The sequence below is a fragment of the Arachis ipaensis genome, chromosome B02 (genome assembly GCF_000816755.2).
Source record: "Arachis ipaensis cultivar K30076 chromosome B02, Araip1.1, whole genome shotgun sequence".
In the NCBI taxonomy this organism is placed as follows: Eukaryota; Viridiplantae; Streptophyta; class Magnoliopsida; order Fabales; family Fabaceae; genus Arachis; species Arachis ipaensis.
The window spans coordinates 11,568,343-11,584,684 of NC_029786.2; the positions used below are offsets into that span (position 1 = coordinate 11,568,343).

The window sequence follows — 16,342 nt, forward strand, 5'->3', positions numbered from 1 at the left end:
ACTTTTTAATTTCAATAAATACAAAATAAATTTAAAAAACACTTCAAAAAGTATTTCCAATTTTTTAAAACTAAAAGTATAAATATACAATTATTTTGATTTATCAAATACAAAATAAACTACTATGACTTTTTAAAAAGTTTAACAAAGCAAGCTAACATCACTCTTCTATATTATGTTACTCTACAATATTTTTTGATAGCATATCTCAAATATTCAACTAAAAGAATTATTATTTTTTAATATAAAAGAAATATATAAATACTTTTAATTCGAGATATTGGATACCAGAATAAAGAAATAGAATAATGCAACTAAAATACTATAATTATTTTTAGACAATAATACAATATGAAAAGCCAAACATAAAGAAGTGCAACAGGTGATGTATGATGAAAATACCTTTAACAAATTTTCAATAATTTGGATTTATATTAATAGAAAAATATTTTAATTTAATAAAATTTTTCATTAGAAAATGAGATAAAAAATAAGAAATAATAAATAAAAAGATATATCTTTTTTTTATTTTTTGTACAAGTATATTAAAATAAATATATGACGTATCTTCTTCTAATCTATTTATTTCTTTTTTTTTTCACCATTTTAAAACTTTTTTCATGATATCACTCTCATTTTTCTAAATGCCATTAAATTGTCATCAATTGTATTTTTATTAATCAATAAATGCATTTATTTAGAGTAATATATAAAAAGGATGTATCGAGTATAATTTTTTAAAATCGACGAAGATAAATTTTTATATGTTTTTAACATTGCATTTGATTTATGCTATTACAACTATTATATATATATATATATGTTCGTACTGCTTTTTTATAATATAAATTAACGTAAGTGGCTATAAATGTCTCTAATTATTTTTTTTATTATATCTATTTTCCTGACATAACAAAACTCAGAGACGTCTTGATCTTGGCAATCACTCAGCGCTAAAAGATTTATGGCTTGATAAAGTGCATATCTTAGGAAAGAGCTACTCCTTTGGTTTTAAATTGAAAAGTCTGGTGGTGGAAGGGTGTGATGAATTCTTTACAACCACAATACTACCTTCTCATTTACTTCCCTTCTTCAGTCGATTACAAGAGTTGGTGGTGCGGGGATGCAATTCTGTTGAGACCATATTTAAAGTCAAAGATACACAACCAGATATTGTTATTCCTTTGAAGAAATTGACTTTGAAGAAACTTCCAAATCTGAGGCATGTTTGGAACAAGGATTCTGAAGGAAAGCTCAGTCTTCCCAAACTGGAGGAGGTTATTGTTGATGAATGTGCAAGCTTAAAATCCTTGTTCCCAGAATCAGTTAACATACAGAGGTTAGAAGTGAAGAATTGTGAGAAGTTAGTTAAAATTATCACAAGAAATGAACTAGCCAAAGAAGAAGAAGCAAATAAACAGGTTAATATCTTCTCCAAGCTATCTTGTCTAAAGCTGTGGAATTTGCCAAATCTGAGCTACATTTATCATGGAATGAAAGACTCTGAATTTTCATTATCAAATGCATTACTACCTTGGCATATGCTACCTTCCCTTCATAAATTGGAAGAGTTGGTGGTTGGAAATTGTGGTTCCTTTGAGACAATATTTGATGTGAAAGATGCTCCAACAAATGATGTGGAAGATACAAACATAATTTCTGTTGAGGTCATATTCGAAGTCAAAGATACACTAATAGAAATTCCTTTGAAGAAATTGACTTTGGAGCATCTGCCAACTTTAAGCCATATTTGGAACAAGGATCTTAAAGGAAGTAGTCTCAGCTTTCTATGTCTGGAGGAAGTGGTTGTGAATGGATGTAAAAGCCTCACAAGCTTGTTGTCAGAATCATTGACCATGTCTAACATAAAAAAGATAGATGTGAAAAACTGTGAGAAATTGGTTGAAATTGTTATAAAAGATGAAGCAGACAATAAAAAAACAAATAAGGAGCTTACTATGTTTCCTAAGCTAACTTTATTGACTCTGCACAATTTGCCAAATCTTACATATATTTATGCTGGAATGGAAATTCTAAATTTGTCCGAGTTAAGAGAGTTGGATATTTCTCATTGTAAATTTGCAATAGATTCCACTGCAAAGGTACGAAAGCTCCTACCTTAAAATTATTCGTAACTTTCTAATTTTGTTAGATTTAATTATATATGATATGTTTATTTCTCCGTAGAATATATACTTTTGAGGAAAGTGCATTTTATTTATCACAATAAACAGCTCATTTTTATTTTGTTTGTTAATAACTTAATATATCTCTCGTGCACCAATCCAAGTCTTTTAAATAATTTATAATGAGTCACCAAAAAAAAAAAATCATTCATACTGAGCCAAATGCATATATCTAATATTAGAAAATACAAGCAGCTTTTGCCATTTCTAGTCTCTTGCTTGTATATGTGGTAATAGCTTATATGCACATCTAAGAGTCAATTTAAAAATTGCATGCTGAACATATAAAATTGCATATGCATATATCGATTTATATTAATAACCTGTTATACGTAATAATGTTAGATATTCGTTTCAAAAATTCGTTAACATAGTTTATTTTTTTGTCAAAAAAATATTTTAGTCTTAAAAAAAATATACAATACTAAATTTATTTTAATTCTTTTATGATATTACTTAAAGAAATTAATACTTCTGTCTTTCTTTTAAAAATAAGCTTATTGAGAAAATTTAATTCCATTAATTTATTGTTCTCGTATGTTTTAAGTATAATGTCAAATAATATTTTTAAAATTATCTACAATAAATCTAGTTTGACAATGAACTCAAAAGAATTGATTCTTATTTTAAGTTTAGGATTGAATTAAGAGTATCTAAAAATTTTAAATAAAGAGACTGAAAATAGTGAGTTAATATTTTATTTAAAAAATATTCAACTATAAATTTACTCTTTTAACCCTATTAATTCACATTGTTTACACATTGTTCAAAAATTTTGTTAGTTACTTTTATTTAAAATATTTTTAAATTCAATTGTCATGTGAAATCTTTTTTTATTTATATCAAAAGCTATATTGATCGAGTAAAATCACATTTTTTTTCCCAAACAATTGATGTTTTCTTCATCATCAAGAAGAGTAGTTTTTTAAGACATGTTTATCTTATAAGCTTCTGCATGCTTCATTTATTTCATTTTATTTAGAATACTTTACGCATTTTGCAATATTTCAAACATAGAGGGAGTAAATTATGTTCACATGTCATGATGGCCATGTGTTGTCCTTCTTATTAACTTTGAATCCGATGGAGCAGGTTTTTACCCCTCACTTAGAGCGACTGTCAATAGACATGGAAGGTGTGATGATGCTTGACAGAGGACTGCTTCATTTGGACCCCGAAAACATAAAATATGTGAGATTGCAGGGCTTTAATGATATTCATGACTCAGATGCCGCATCTGCCTTTAATTTCTTCCCAAATAAGGTGCCACTTCCCAATATTCAAATCCTTGTGGTGGCCGACAGTGCTTTCAAAGAGATATTCCCCTTACAAAAGCCTGATGAGATTATTCATTCAGAGCTTCTTGTTCGAGAATTGGAGTTGAGGAATCTGCACAAGCTTGAATCCATTGGATTACAGCACACCTGGGTGGCCTCCTCTAATCTCACATCGCTGAAAGTTGAGGGTTGTGCATCTTTGAAGTATTTGTTCACTTCTTCAGCCGCCAAATGTCTTGTTCAACTTGAACAGTTGCACATATCCAACTGTGAAGCACTCGAAAGTTTAATCGTGGATTATCAACCACATAATGATGATCATGATGTCATCATATTCAAAAAGCTTGAGAAACTGTCTCTTAGCCAAATACCAAAACTTGAGAACTTTTACACTGGACAATCAACTTTGAATTTCCCATCTTTGGAGGAAGTGGAGGTTACTGAATGCAACAGATTGGAGTACATGTTCACATTCTCAACTGCCAAAAGCTTGAAAAGTTTGAATGAGATGAAGATCTCCAAATGTGAGTCATTGGAAACAGTAGTTTTGGCAACACAAAAAGGGGACAAATCACAAGATCTCACATTCTCAGACTTCACATATCTGTCTCTAAGCGAATCGCCAAAACTTGGAAGCTTTTTCACGGGAAAGTCAACTCTGAAATTCCAAGCATACTTGTACATTGAGATCAGTCAATGCAAGATCATGAAAACTTTCTCACATGGTGACGTGGAAGCACCTAAATTAAAGATGGTGAAGATAGATGGAGTGAGTTGCTGGATAGATAATCTAAATGCTGCAGTGAGTCAACAATTTGAAAAACGATCCACGCAGCATTGATGAGTTAATTAGTACAATTATAATTTAACATGTAAGTTAGTTCCTCTATCTGCTAAATTTGCATCATCTTTTACTTTTCATGTTACGCAATGCACCAAAACAATGGAAAAAGTTTTTGTTTGGAATGTCATTTGATTTGCTCCCTCCATATTCGGTTATATTAATTTTTGATATTGCTCATTTTATTATCCAATTCTTGTCCTTTGTGAGAATTTAATAAATTAAAGAATGGTATAGTTAATGTAACTTGAGTTAACTAGCTCTTGTATATAAATTCTTGCAGGAAATTTGTTGCTTGCTAAGGGAAGCTTATTTTCAATGCATTTGTTACCACTTACCAGTTAGCCTTGCAAAACTAGTAGTCTAATCAAGGAGCAATGGACAAATAAATAAGGATGGTTGGTAAGTTTTTTATTTTATTGTGAGAAAATAAATAAAATGATGCAGTTACATATTTCTTTTTGCTACAGGAAAGTTTTACTCTAATAAGTTTGGGTAACATTGTAACAATCATTCAACTCAAATTTTGAAGAGTTTGTTTTTTTCAACCTATAATTTTTTTAACTTCAACCAATATCTAACACAATTGTTTTATGAACTTTTATTTTTAAGGTTCTATGGAACACCAATTGCAGCAATTAAGAGGATATAAGTGGATCCCATCATGGCAACAAATATTTATTTCTGTTTGAGTAGTGTGGTGTGGTGTGCATGATATGAATAAGTTCCCTGTATCACTATGCAGGAAGAAGTGTGTGGTTGCCTTTTAAGTGGCACAGTTATAAACTAAGTGTGTTTTATCAATAAAATTATATCTTGTATTTTATACAAGATATAATGTGTGTATGCTTTGTAATTTATTGAGAACACTAGTTTATTTTTATGTATGATAGTGAATTGTGGGTGGGAGTGGATCCTCTTCAGAAAAAAACTGGATGCTGTGAAGTGTTGAATCTAATCTTTCATTGTTTTCTCTCTTTTATTTAATTTTAATCCCACTTATAGAATTAAAGGTAAGAGATCACATTTTATTCTCTCAAGTATTTTTTTTTACTGGAGATGATCCATTTTCATTGTGGGTATATCTAAATGAGCACAATAATTATGTGCTTATTGGATATGCCATACTTATATAGACCATTAGATTTTATTAAATAAAAATCAAAGGCTAATATGAAAGAAGAGCATTGATGGACTCTAATAAATACAAAATATCCTAATACATAAATAAATACTTTAAATGGCAATACTTTAATACACAATATTTTAAATGACAACAAAATCTTTTATTCTTAAATAATTAAATAAAAAACATATAAATACAAAAATATGAGTATTCTTTATTCAATAAGATTAATTATTATGCAAGAAATTTTTATGATATTAAAAAATTATATTAAAATAAAATTTTAAAATGTAACATAAAAATATAAAAACTAAAATAAGCCAAGGTGAGTATTTATTTATACAAATCCACCAAAGCCAAATCTGATTCATGTATCAACCAAAACACGTTTATATGTAGTTCGAATCAGGTAAGTTCAAACTGCATTTACATATAACACAATTGCACACTCATACTAATTCGAATCAACCTGATTCGAATTACATCCATGCACGCGTTCCCAAGTAATTCGAATTGGATTGATTCGAATTATTTATGGTATAATTTGAATTATGCTGTTAAAAAATTAATAATTTATTAAAAAAATTTATTAAAAAAATTACTAAAAAATTAAAAAATATATATTTTATTTCATACATTAAAAAAAGCTAACAAAATATTTAATTACAGACTTCTTTAAAATATTAATGAGCTATCAATTCAAATTTCATACAATACTCTTTTGTCCATTTTTAATAGCTCATGAATATTTTTTAATAAATTTTTTAAAATTATATGGTGAGATATTGCATGATTCGAATTAAGCATGGAAAGTTCAATCACTCTTATTCGAATTATATGGTGAGCAATTCGAATTCTATACAATATTCTCCTGCCCAATTCTATGCAAAATAATTTTTAAAAAAATGGCTTAAAAAATGTTAGGAGTACTATAAAAATTTGTAATGTTCTAATGACTTAAGTAAATACATGCATGTACTCAAATTTTAAATAAAATACTCTAGATAGCCAATAATAATTTAGAAATTAAAAAAAATATTTTATTCCATACGAAATAATTAAAAAATATATTTTATTCTATACAGAATAATTTCAAAAAAATGGCTTAAAAGATGTTATGAGTATTATAAAAGTTTGTAATATTCTAGTAATTTAAGTAAATACATGATAAAAATATATTTTCTTTAATTTCTAAATTATTATTAACTATGTAGAGTATTTCTTTAATGTCCTACGTCATTAGGACATTACAAATTTTTATAGTACTCCTAACATCTTTTAAGCCACTTTTTAAATAAATTTATTAAAAAATATTCATGAACTATCAACAATAGGCAGAAGAGAATATTGTATAGAATTCGAATTACTCACCATATAATTTGAATCAGAGTGATTTGAACTTCCCTATGGTAATTCGAATCATGTAATATCTCACCATATAATTTAAATAATTTTATTAGAAAATCATCATGAATATTTTTTAATAAATTTATTTAAATTATACCACAAAAAAATATTTTATTCTATGCAAAATAATTTAAATCATGGCTTAAAAGATGTTAGGAGTGCTATAAAAATTTGTAATGTCCTAATGACTTAGGACATTAAAGAAATACTCTACATAGTCAATAATAATTTAGAAATTAAAAAAAAATATTTTTATCGTGTATTTACTTAAATCACTAGAATATTACAAACTTTTATAATATTCATAACATCTTTTAAGTCATTTATTTAAAATTATTCTGTATAGAATAAAATATATTTTTTAATTATTTTGTATGGAATAAAATATTTTTTTTAATTTCTAAATTATTATTGACTATCTAGAGTATTTTATTTAAAATTTGAGTACATACATGTATTTACCTAAGTTATTAGAACATTAAAAATTTTTATAGTACTCCTAATATTTTTAAGCCATTTTTTTAAAAATTATTTTGCATAGAATAAAATATTTTTTGTAGTATAATTTAAATAAATTTATTAAAAAAAATTTTTAAAAAATATTTCTTAGTTATTAAAAATGGACAAAAGAGTATTGTATGGAATTCGAATTGATAGCTCATTAATATTTTAAAGAAGTCTCGTAATTAAATATTTTAATTATTAATTTTTTTTAATAATTTTTTTAAATAAATTATTAATTTTTTAACAGCATAATTCAAATTATACCATGAATAATTCGAATAAGTCCAATTCGAAATACTTGAGAACGCGTGCATGGGTGTAATTCGAATCAGATTGATTCGAATTAGTGTGAGTGTGCAACTGTGTATAATTCGAATTAACATGATTCGAATTATATTTAAATGCAGTTCGAACTTACTTGATTCGAACTATATATAAACGTGTTTTGGTTGATACATGAACTAGATTTGGTTTTGGCGAATTTGTGTAAATAAATACTCATCTTGGCTTATTTTAGTTTTTTGCCCTAATATAAGTAAATATATAATGTGATAGGTATGTATTTAAAAGGGTAAAAAACTTATATGTGCCAAGGGGTTTAAAATTACCCAAATAAGCCAAATGAAATTCTGATACATCAATCCACCAAAGAGCAAATATATGTAATTCGAATCAATACAATTCGAATTAGTTTTCAACGTAATTCGAATTGATATAACTCGAATTACTCGAAAAAATTGGCAACACGTAATTCGAATCAATATGTAACGAATTATTCCCAACCATTGCGTACAAGTAATTCGAATCAACTTAGAACGAATTATAAAAGCATAATTCGAATCGTCTCAATTCGAATTAGTAGGAACACGTGAGTAGGAGGAAGTTCGAATCAAATTGATTCGAATTACTCACATTTTGAATCAAATGGCTAATTACACATTGTACAATAAGATACTAGAAAAAATACTATATAATGTAAAAAATATATACTAAAAGAAGTATAAAACAAGATTATAGTAAATTAATTTTAGTATAAAATTATTAAATATAAATTAATTTTAACTCCTATTAGTACATTGAATTAAAAATAACATATAAAAATGTACTTGTATTTATTAAATTTTAATAACATAAAAATTTAATGACTTTTTAAATATTTTTTTTATAATAGGAGTACATTTTTATATACTTTAAATACTTTGTATAAAAATGTACTTGTATTTATTAAATTTTAATAACATAAAAATTTAATGACTTTTTAAATATTTTTTTTATAATAGGAGTACATTTTTATATACTTTAAATACTTTGTATAAAAATGTACTTGTATTTATTAAATTTTAATAACATAAAAATTTAATGACTTTTTAAATATTTTTTTTATAATAGGAGTACATTTTTATATACTTTAAATACTTTGTATAAAAATGTACTTGTATTTATTAAATTTTAATAACATAAAAATTTAATGACTTTTTAAATATTTTTTTTATAATAGGAGTACATTTTTATATACTTTAAATACTTTGTATAAAAATGTACTTGTATTTATTAAATTTTAATAACATAAAAATTTAATGACTTTTTAAATATTTTTTTTATAATAGGAGTACATTTTTATATACTTTAAATACTTTGTATAAAAATGTACTTGTATTTATTAAATTTTAATAACATAAAAATTTAATGACTTTTTAAATATTTTTTTTATAATAGGAGTACATTTTTATATACTTTAAATACTTTGTATAAAAATGTACTTGTATTTATTAAATTTTAATAACATAAAAATTTAATGACTTTTTAAATATTTTTTTTATAATAGGAGTACATTTTTATATACTTTAAATACTTTGTATAAAAATGTACTTGTATTTATTAAATTTTAATAACATAAAAATTTAATGACTTTTTAAATATTTTTTTTATAATAGGAGTACATTTTTATATACTTTAAATACTTTGTATAAAAATGTACTTGTATTTATTAAATTTTAATAACATAAAAATTTAATGACTTTTTAAATATTTTTTTTATAATAGGAGTACATTTTTATATACTTTAAATACTTTGTATAAAAATGTACTTGTATTTATTAAATTTTAATAACATAAAAATTTAATGACTTTTTAAATATTTTTTTTATAATAGGAGTACATTTTTATATACTTTAAATACTTTGTATAAAAATGTACTTGTATTTATTAAATTTTAATAACATAAAAATTTAATGACTTTTTAAATATTTTTTTTATAATAGGAGTACATTTTTATATACTTTAAATACTTTGTATAAAAATGTACTTGTATTTATTAAATTTTAATAACATAAAAATTTAATGACTTTTTAAATATTTTTTTTATAATAGGAGTACATTTTTATATACTTTAAATACTTTGTATAAAAATGTACTTGTATTTATTAAATTTTAATAACATAAAAATTTAATGACTTTTTAAATATTTTTTTTATAATAGGAGTACATTTTTATATACTTTAAATACTTTGTATAAAAATGTACTTGTATTTATTAAATTTTAATAACATAAAAATTTAATGACTTTTTAAATATTTTTTTTATAATAGGAGTACATTTTTATATACTTTAAATACTTTGTATAAAAATGTACTTGTATTTATTAAATTTTAATAACATAAAAATTTAATGACTTTTTAAATATTTTTTTTATAATAGGAGTACATTTTTATATACTTTAAATACTTTGTATAAAAATGTACTTGTATTTATTAAATTTTAATAACATAAAAATTTAATGACTTTTTAAATATTTTTTTTATAATAGGAGTACATTTTTATATACTTTAAATACTTTGTATAAAAATGTACTTGTATTTATCATACAAAAATAAAGTGTTGTGCCAATATAATAATATTATAATATTTTAAATCAATTTTTTTCTAGGATTTTAGATTAAAAGCAGCACATGAAAAAGTATTATTGGTATTTTAAAGCTAATTTAATTAAAAAAAGATAGAATTGTATTTTTTAGGATTTTATGTACATAATTAGGCTAATTTTTTTTAATATTGATCAAAGATGTGTGTTACACTATGTTATTTGGTTTCAAGTAAGAAAAGTAAAAAAAAAAATATAGTAGAGTAAAACTTACCTGAAACTAAATAACATAGTGTAACACACATCTTTAATCAATATTAAAAAAAATTAGCCTAATTATGTACATAAAATTCTAAAAAATACAGTTCTATCCTTTTTAATTAAGTTAGCTTTAAAATACCAATAATGCTTTTTCATGTGCTGCTTTTAATCTAAAATCCTAGAAAAAAATTGATTTAAAATATTATAATATTATTATATTGGCACAATACTTTATTTTTGTATGATAAATACAAGTACGTTTTTATACAAAGTATTTAAAGTATATAAAAATGTACTCCTATTATAAAAAAATATTTAAAAAGTCATTAAATTTTTATATTTATTAAAATTTAATAAATACAAGTACATTTTTATATGTTATTTTTAATTCAATGTACTAATAGGAGTTAAAATTAATTTATATTTAATAATTTTATACTAAAATTAATTTACTATAATCTTGTTTTATACTTCTTTTAGTATATATTTTTTATATTATATAGTATTTTTTCTAGTATCTTATTGTACAATGTGTAATTAGCCATTTGATTCGAAATGTGAGTAATTCGAATCAATTTGATTCGAACTTCCTCCTACTCACATGTTCCTACTAATTCGAATTGAGACAATTCGAGTTATGCTTTTATAATTCGTTCTAAGTTGATTCGAATTACTTGTACGCAATGGTTGGGAATAATTCGTTACATATTGATTCAAATTACGTGTTGCCAATTTTTTCGAGTAATTCGAGTTATATCAATTCGAATTAGGTTGAAAACTAATTCGAATTGTATTGATTCGAATTACATATATTTGCTCTTTGGTGGATTGATGTATCAGAATTTCATTTGGCTGATTTGTTGGGTAATTTTTGTTAGTAGTGTAACTGAGAAAGGGTAGCACTTGATATGATAAGTGTGTGTGTGACCCCTGTTTGTATATATAGCAGAGAAAACCTCTTGTACACAGTCTTCTAATACAATTCCAAAAAGCATTTTCTCTTTCAGTTTTATTTCTGTCACTGAAAACCTAATATGGTATCAAGAGCCTCAAGATCAAGTTCTTGATCATGGCCTTCCTCATTTCTGCTTCATCCTCAACAAAACAACCTCTCATTCCCATCGCTGAAAAGCTTGATGACAACAATTTCAACACATGGTGCCATCAAGCATGGCTCACAATTCAGAGTCTTTCAATGGAGACTCATCTTGATTGGGCTAATGCTCCTAAGAGATTTGAACCGGTGACGAAGTCTCCGCCTACAGCAGCATCAAAAGTTGATACAACAACCAAATCCGATTCTACAATAGAGACTTCAACAGATCTGCTACAAGAAACTGAAGCATTCAAGATCTGGAAGCAAGATGATCTCTCTCTTACCACATGGCTCATGGCTTCAATGACTACATCATACAAGAACAAGATTGTTCATTGTGCCCGCTTCTGTGATGCGTGGACCACCATCATCACCTACTTCTCCTCAACATCCAAGACAAGAATTCAAAGCTTGAAATCCCAATTAAAATGTGTCAAGAAAACAGGTATTGTTCATGATTATCTCTCCAAAATTCAAAAGCTAGTTGACTCCCTTTCTGCTATTGGGTACCAATTGGAGGATGATGATCATATCCAAGCTATTACTGATGGATTGCCTGAGGATTATAGTGGTTACATAACTTCTATCATGTCCAGATTGGGCACTTTCTCTGTTAGTGAGGCAGAATCCTTTCTTCAAGCGTATGATGATATGCTTGATAAATTCAAGACTCCATCCTCATCAATTCCCGTGGCAAACTTCACACAAGCTTTCTTGCCGTCATCAACTAGAGGAATGGGTGCAAGACGAGGTCGTGGTGGCGGTAGATTCTAAAGGGGTGGTCGAAGCTCATGGCAACCTCCAAGAACAATCTGCCAAATTTGTGGCAGGGTAGGTCATGCAGCATGGAGCTGCTACCATCGCTTTGATCAGCAGTTCCAACCAAACCCACCACGTCCCACTCCTCCACCACAATTCCCCTTTTCCAATACATGTCCTCCATCACCTTCCGCATCATTCCATCAGCCACAAGCATATATGTCAACAACATCCTCCATTGGAGACTCATCCTGGTATGCTGACTCAGGAGCATCGCATCATGTCACTGCCGACCCCAACAATTTGCTCTCTCATTCTCCAAGCAATCTTGATCATGAGCAACTTTTTGTAGGTAATGGTGCAGGTATTTCTATTCATAAATCTGGTTCCTCTTTTCTCGTTAATAAAAACAACAATCTTGGCTTTAAATTGACAAATTTATTATATGTTCCAACAATCACACAAAACTTACTCAGTGTTTCGAAATTTGCTCAAGAAAATGGTGTTTTCTTTGAATTTTGGCCTTATCATTGTACCATTTGTGATCAGGTAACTCGGGCCCCTCTTCTTCAGGGAATCACTAAGAATGGCATCTATACATTTGATGATCTTTATGTGCCAAAATCAGTTTCTCTGTCTGAAACCCAATTACATAATAGCTTTCATACTGCTGCTACAAATTTTCCTTCTTCTTTAAATTTTCATTGTAATTCAAACAACTCTAAGCATAGTTTTAGCAATCAAAATGCTGTTTTAACAGCAACTTGTACAAGTGTTCATGATGTAGAAATTTGGCACAAACGATTGGGCCACACTTCAATGAATAATCTCTTTTGTGTTCTTAAATAATGTGATATTCCTTTACCTACAAAACCAGCTCATTCTAAAATTTGTGAAATCTGCTCTATTTCTAAGATTCATGCTTTACCTTTTAGTGATTCTAATACTACATATAATTTTCCTCTAGAGTTAATCTTTGTTGACATATGGGGACCATCCCCTATTGCATCTAGAAATGGTATGAAATATTACATTAGTTTTGTAGATGCATGTACTAAATATACATATATTTACTTGTTGACTAATAAGTCCCAAGCTCTTAATGCCCTTCAGAATTTTAAAAATCAAATGGAGATGATGACTGGACATAAATTAAAATCTTTGCAGACAGATAATAGAAGAGAATTTGTATCTGCTGCCTTCACTACCTTTTTAACTGATAATGGTATTAGACATAGACTCTCATGTCCATATACACATTAACAGCAGGGTAGTGTAGAGAGAAGACATAGAAGTATAGTTGAGATTGGTCTTTCATTATTGGCAACAGCATATCTTCCCATGCAATTTTGGAAAGATGCTTTTGCTACTGCTGTTCATATAATGAATAGACTACCTACTGTTGTTCTTGATTTTATGTCACCATTTGAAAAATTGCATAATCGAAAACCAGATTATAGTGCATTAAAGGTGTTTGGGTGTACTTGTTTTCCATTTCTTCGACCATACAATAAGCATAAACTTGAATATCGCTCTGAGAAATGTTTATTTTTAGGCTATGACACTAAATTTCATGGATATAAATGTATGAGTAAGTCTGGAAAAGTTTATATGTCTCGCCATGTGATCTTTGATGAGTTGAGTTTTCCTTATCATGATTTGTTTCAAAATTCTTCTGCTCACATTACTAACACTGAATCTGTTCTTAGCTATATTACTGATGCTTATTACAGCTTACCCTCCACATTAAAGCCACCAAATACTACCGTCACAAGTAACTCGTTCTCAGATCACACTCAAACTGGTGGAACAACTACACACTTGCAATCACCTACACCTACTAGCGTGCAGGACACTAGTATTACTCCTAACCCAGTTTTAGAGACTAATGTCTCTATGCATAGTGAGGCCACTGGTCAGGGACTTGATCCCCCTCTAAGTAAGGTTCCTCATCCAACCACCAATATACATAATATGGTAACAAGATCAAAGGCGGATATACACAAGCTAAAGTCATATATTACACATATTGATATTGATCTTAAACAACAAGTACCTACAACTGTTGCTCAAGCTATCCAAACCCCTCACTGGAAGGAGGCTATGGACGCTGAGCTTAAAGCACTAAGGCAATGCAATACTTGGTGTCTTGTGACTCCCCCACCGAATGCAACTATAGTAGGGAGCAAGTGGGTTTTTGCCATTAAACGAAACACTAATGGTAAGGTTGTTCGTTATAAAGCTCGTCTTGTTGCCAAAGGTTTTCATCAAACCGAAGGCATAGACTATGAGCAGATATATAGCCCTGTGATAAGACCTTCTTCTGTTCGTGTTGTACTTACTCTAGCCATCACACAAGGATGGGTGCTACGTCAGTTTGACTTTAATAATGCTTTCTTAAATGGAATTTTAATGGAACAGGTTTTTATGACTCAACCACAAGGCTATGAGGATAGCAATACTAACCTGGTATGCAAGCTGAATAGGGCCCTGTATGGCCTGAAACAGGCGCCACGGGCATGGTACTTAACTTTGAAAGAAACATTGACAAAGTTTGGGTTTGAAAGTACTCGATCCGATATTTCCCTGTTTGTAAGGAAAAATACCAATTCAGTTGTATACATGTTAGTATATGTCGATGATATTGTTATCACTGGAAATGATGCTAATGAAATTGATCTATTAATTAAGCAACTCAATACAATTTTTCCTCTTAAAGATCTTGGTAATTTAAATTTTTTTCTTGGCATAGAATTTTCTTATTTGCAGGGAGGACGTGTACACCTCTCTCAAAGGAAATATGCAATGGAAATTTTGAAAAAGGCCAACATGGAAACGGCAAATGCCTTGCCTACTCCCATGGTTGGGAATTTGAAACTCTATACAAATGATTCTGAACCTTACTCTAATCCGAAGCTTTATCGTTCTATAGTAGGGGCTCTCCAATATTTGACTATGACAAGGCCTGATCTTGCATTTTCTGTGAATAGAGTTTCACAATTTATGCACAACTCCACTCTTAATCACTGGAAAGCAGTGAAGAGGATCTTGCGGTATTTGAAAGGGACGGTAAGTGATGGGATTATCTTTTCAAAGTGTACTGATTTTAGACTCTTGGGTTTTGCTGATGCAGATTGGGCAAGTGATCTCTATGACCGGCGGTCTGTCACAGGCTACTGTGTATATCTAGGAACAAATCTAATTTCTTGGAAGTGCTAGAAACAATCTAAAGTCAGCCATAGTAGCACAGAGGCTGAGTATCGTGCGTTGGCTTCCGTGCAGTCTGAACTTGTGTCACTACAGCATCTTCTTAGTGAACTGGGGGTATCTCAGAAGATTGCTCCAACAATTTACTGTGACAACCAGAGTGCGTGTATGCTTGCAGCCAACCCAGTTCTCCATAGCCGTTGCAAGCATTTGGAATTAGACTTGCATTCATTAAGAGAAATGGTGAATAAGAAAGAACTGTTTGTAGTTAACATTCCTGCACTTGATCAAATTGCAGATGTGTTAACAAAACCATTATCTTCTAGGTTGTTTGAATTTTTCAAAGGCAAACTTAGGGTCAGTAGTTCACTCCCCCAAAGTTTGAGGGGGGGGGTGTTAGTAGTGTAACTGAGAAAGGGTAGCACTTGATATGATAAGTGTGTGTGTGTGACCCCTGTTTGTATATATAGCAGAGAAAACCTCTTGTACACAGTCTTCTAATACAATTCCAAAAAGCATTTTCTCTTTCAGTTTCATTTCTGTCACTGAAAACCTAATAATTTTAAACCTCCTTGGCACATATAGGTTTTTTACTCCTTATATTAGTAAGACCTAAACTAATCAAATTTACGTAATTAAAAATATAAAACATATAAATATAAAAAGTAAATATTTTTTATTTATTAAAATTAATTATTATGCAAAAATTTTTTTACAATATTTAAAAATTATATTAAAATAATATTTTAAACTACAACTTAAAAATATAAAATAATTAAATTTTATTTTATATTAGTTGATAAATAATTAGATTATTA

The 16,342-nt window shown here is 28.0% G+C and overlaps 2 protein-coding genes across 2 annotated transcripts in view; one reads left to right on the top strand and one right to left on the bottom strand.

The window, feature by feature from the left end:
- Positions 1-5,187, top strand: part of LOC107626874 — a 153,808-nt gene extending 148,621 nt beyond the window's left edge. Inside the window, exon 13 of the mRNA XM_021115432.1 lies at positions 4,917-5,187. The gene's annotated coding sequence lies outside the window, so the exon portion shown is untranslated. The remainder of the gene's footprint in view (positions 1-4,916) is intronic.
- LOC107624965 (probable transmembrane GTPase FZO-like, chloroplastic) overlaps positions 1-16,342 on the bottom strand; it is a 62,948-nt gene that overhangs the window by 28,431 nt on the left and 18,175 nt on the right. The gene's annotated exons all lie outside the window — the stretch shown is intronic.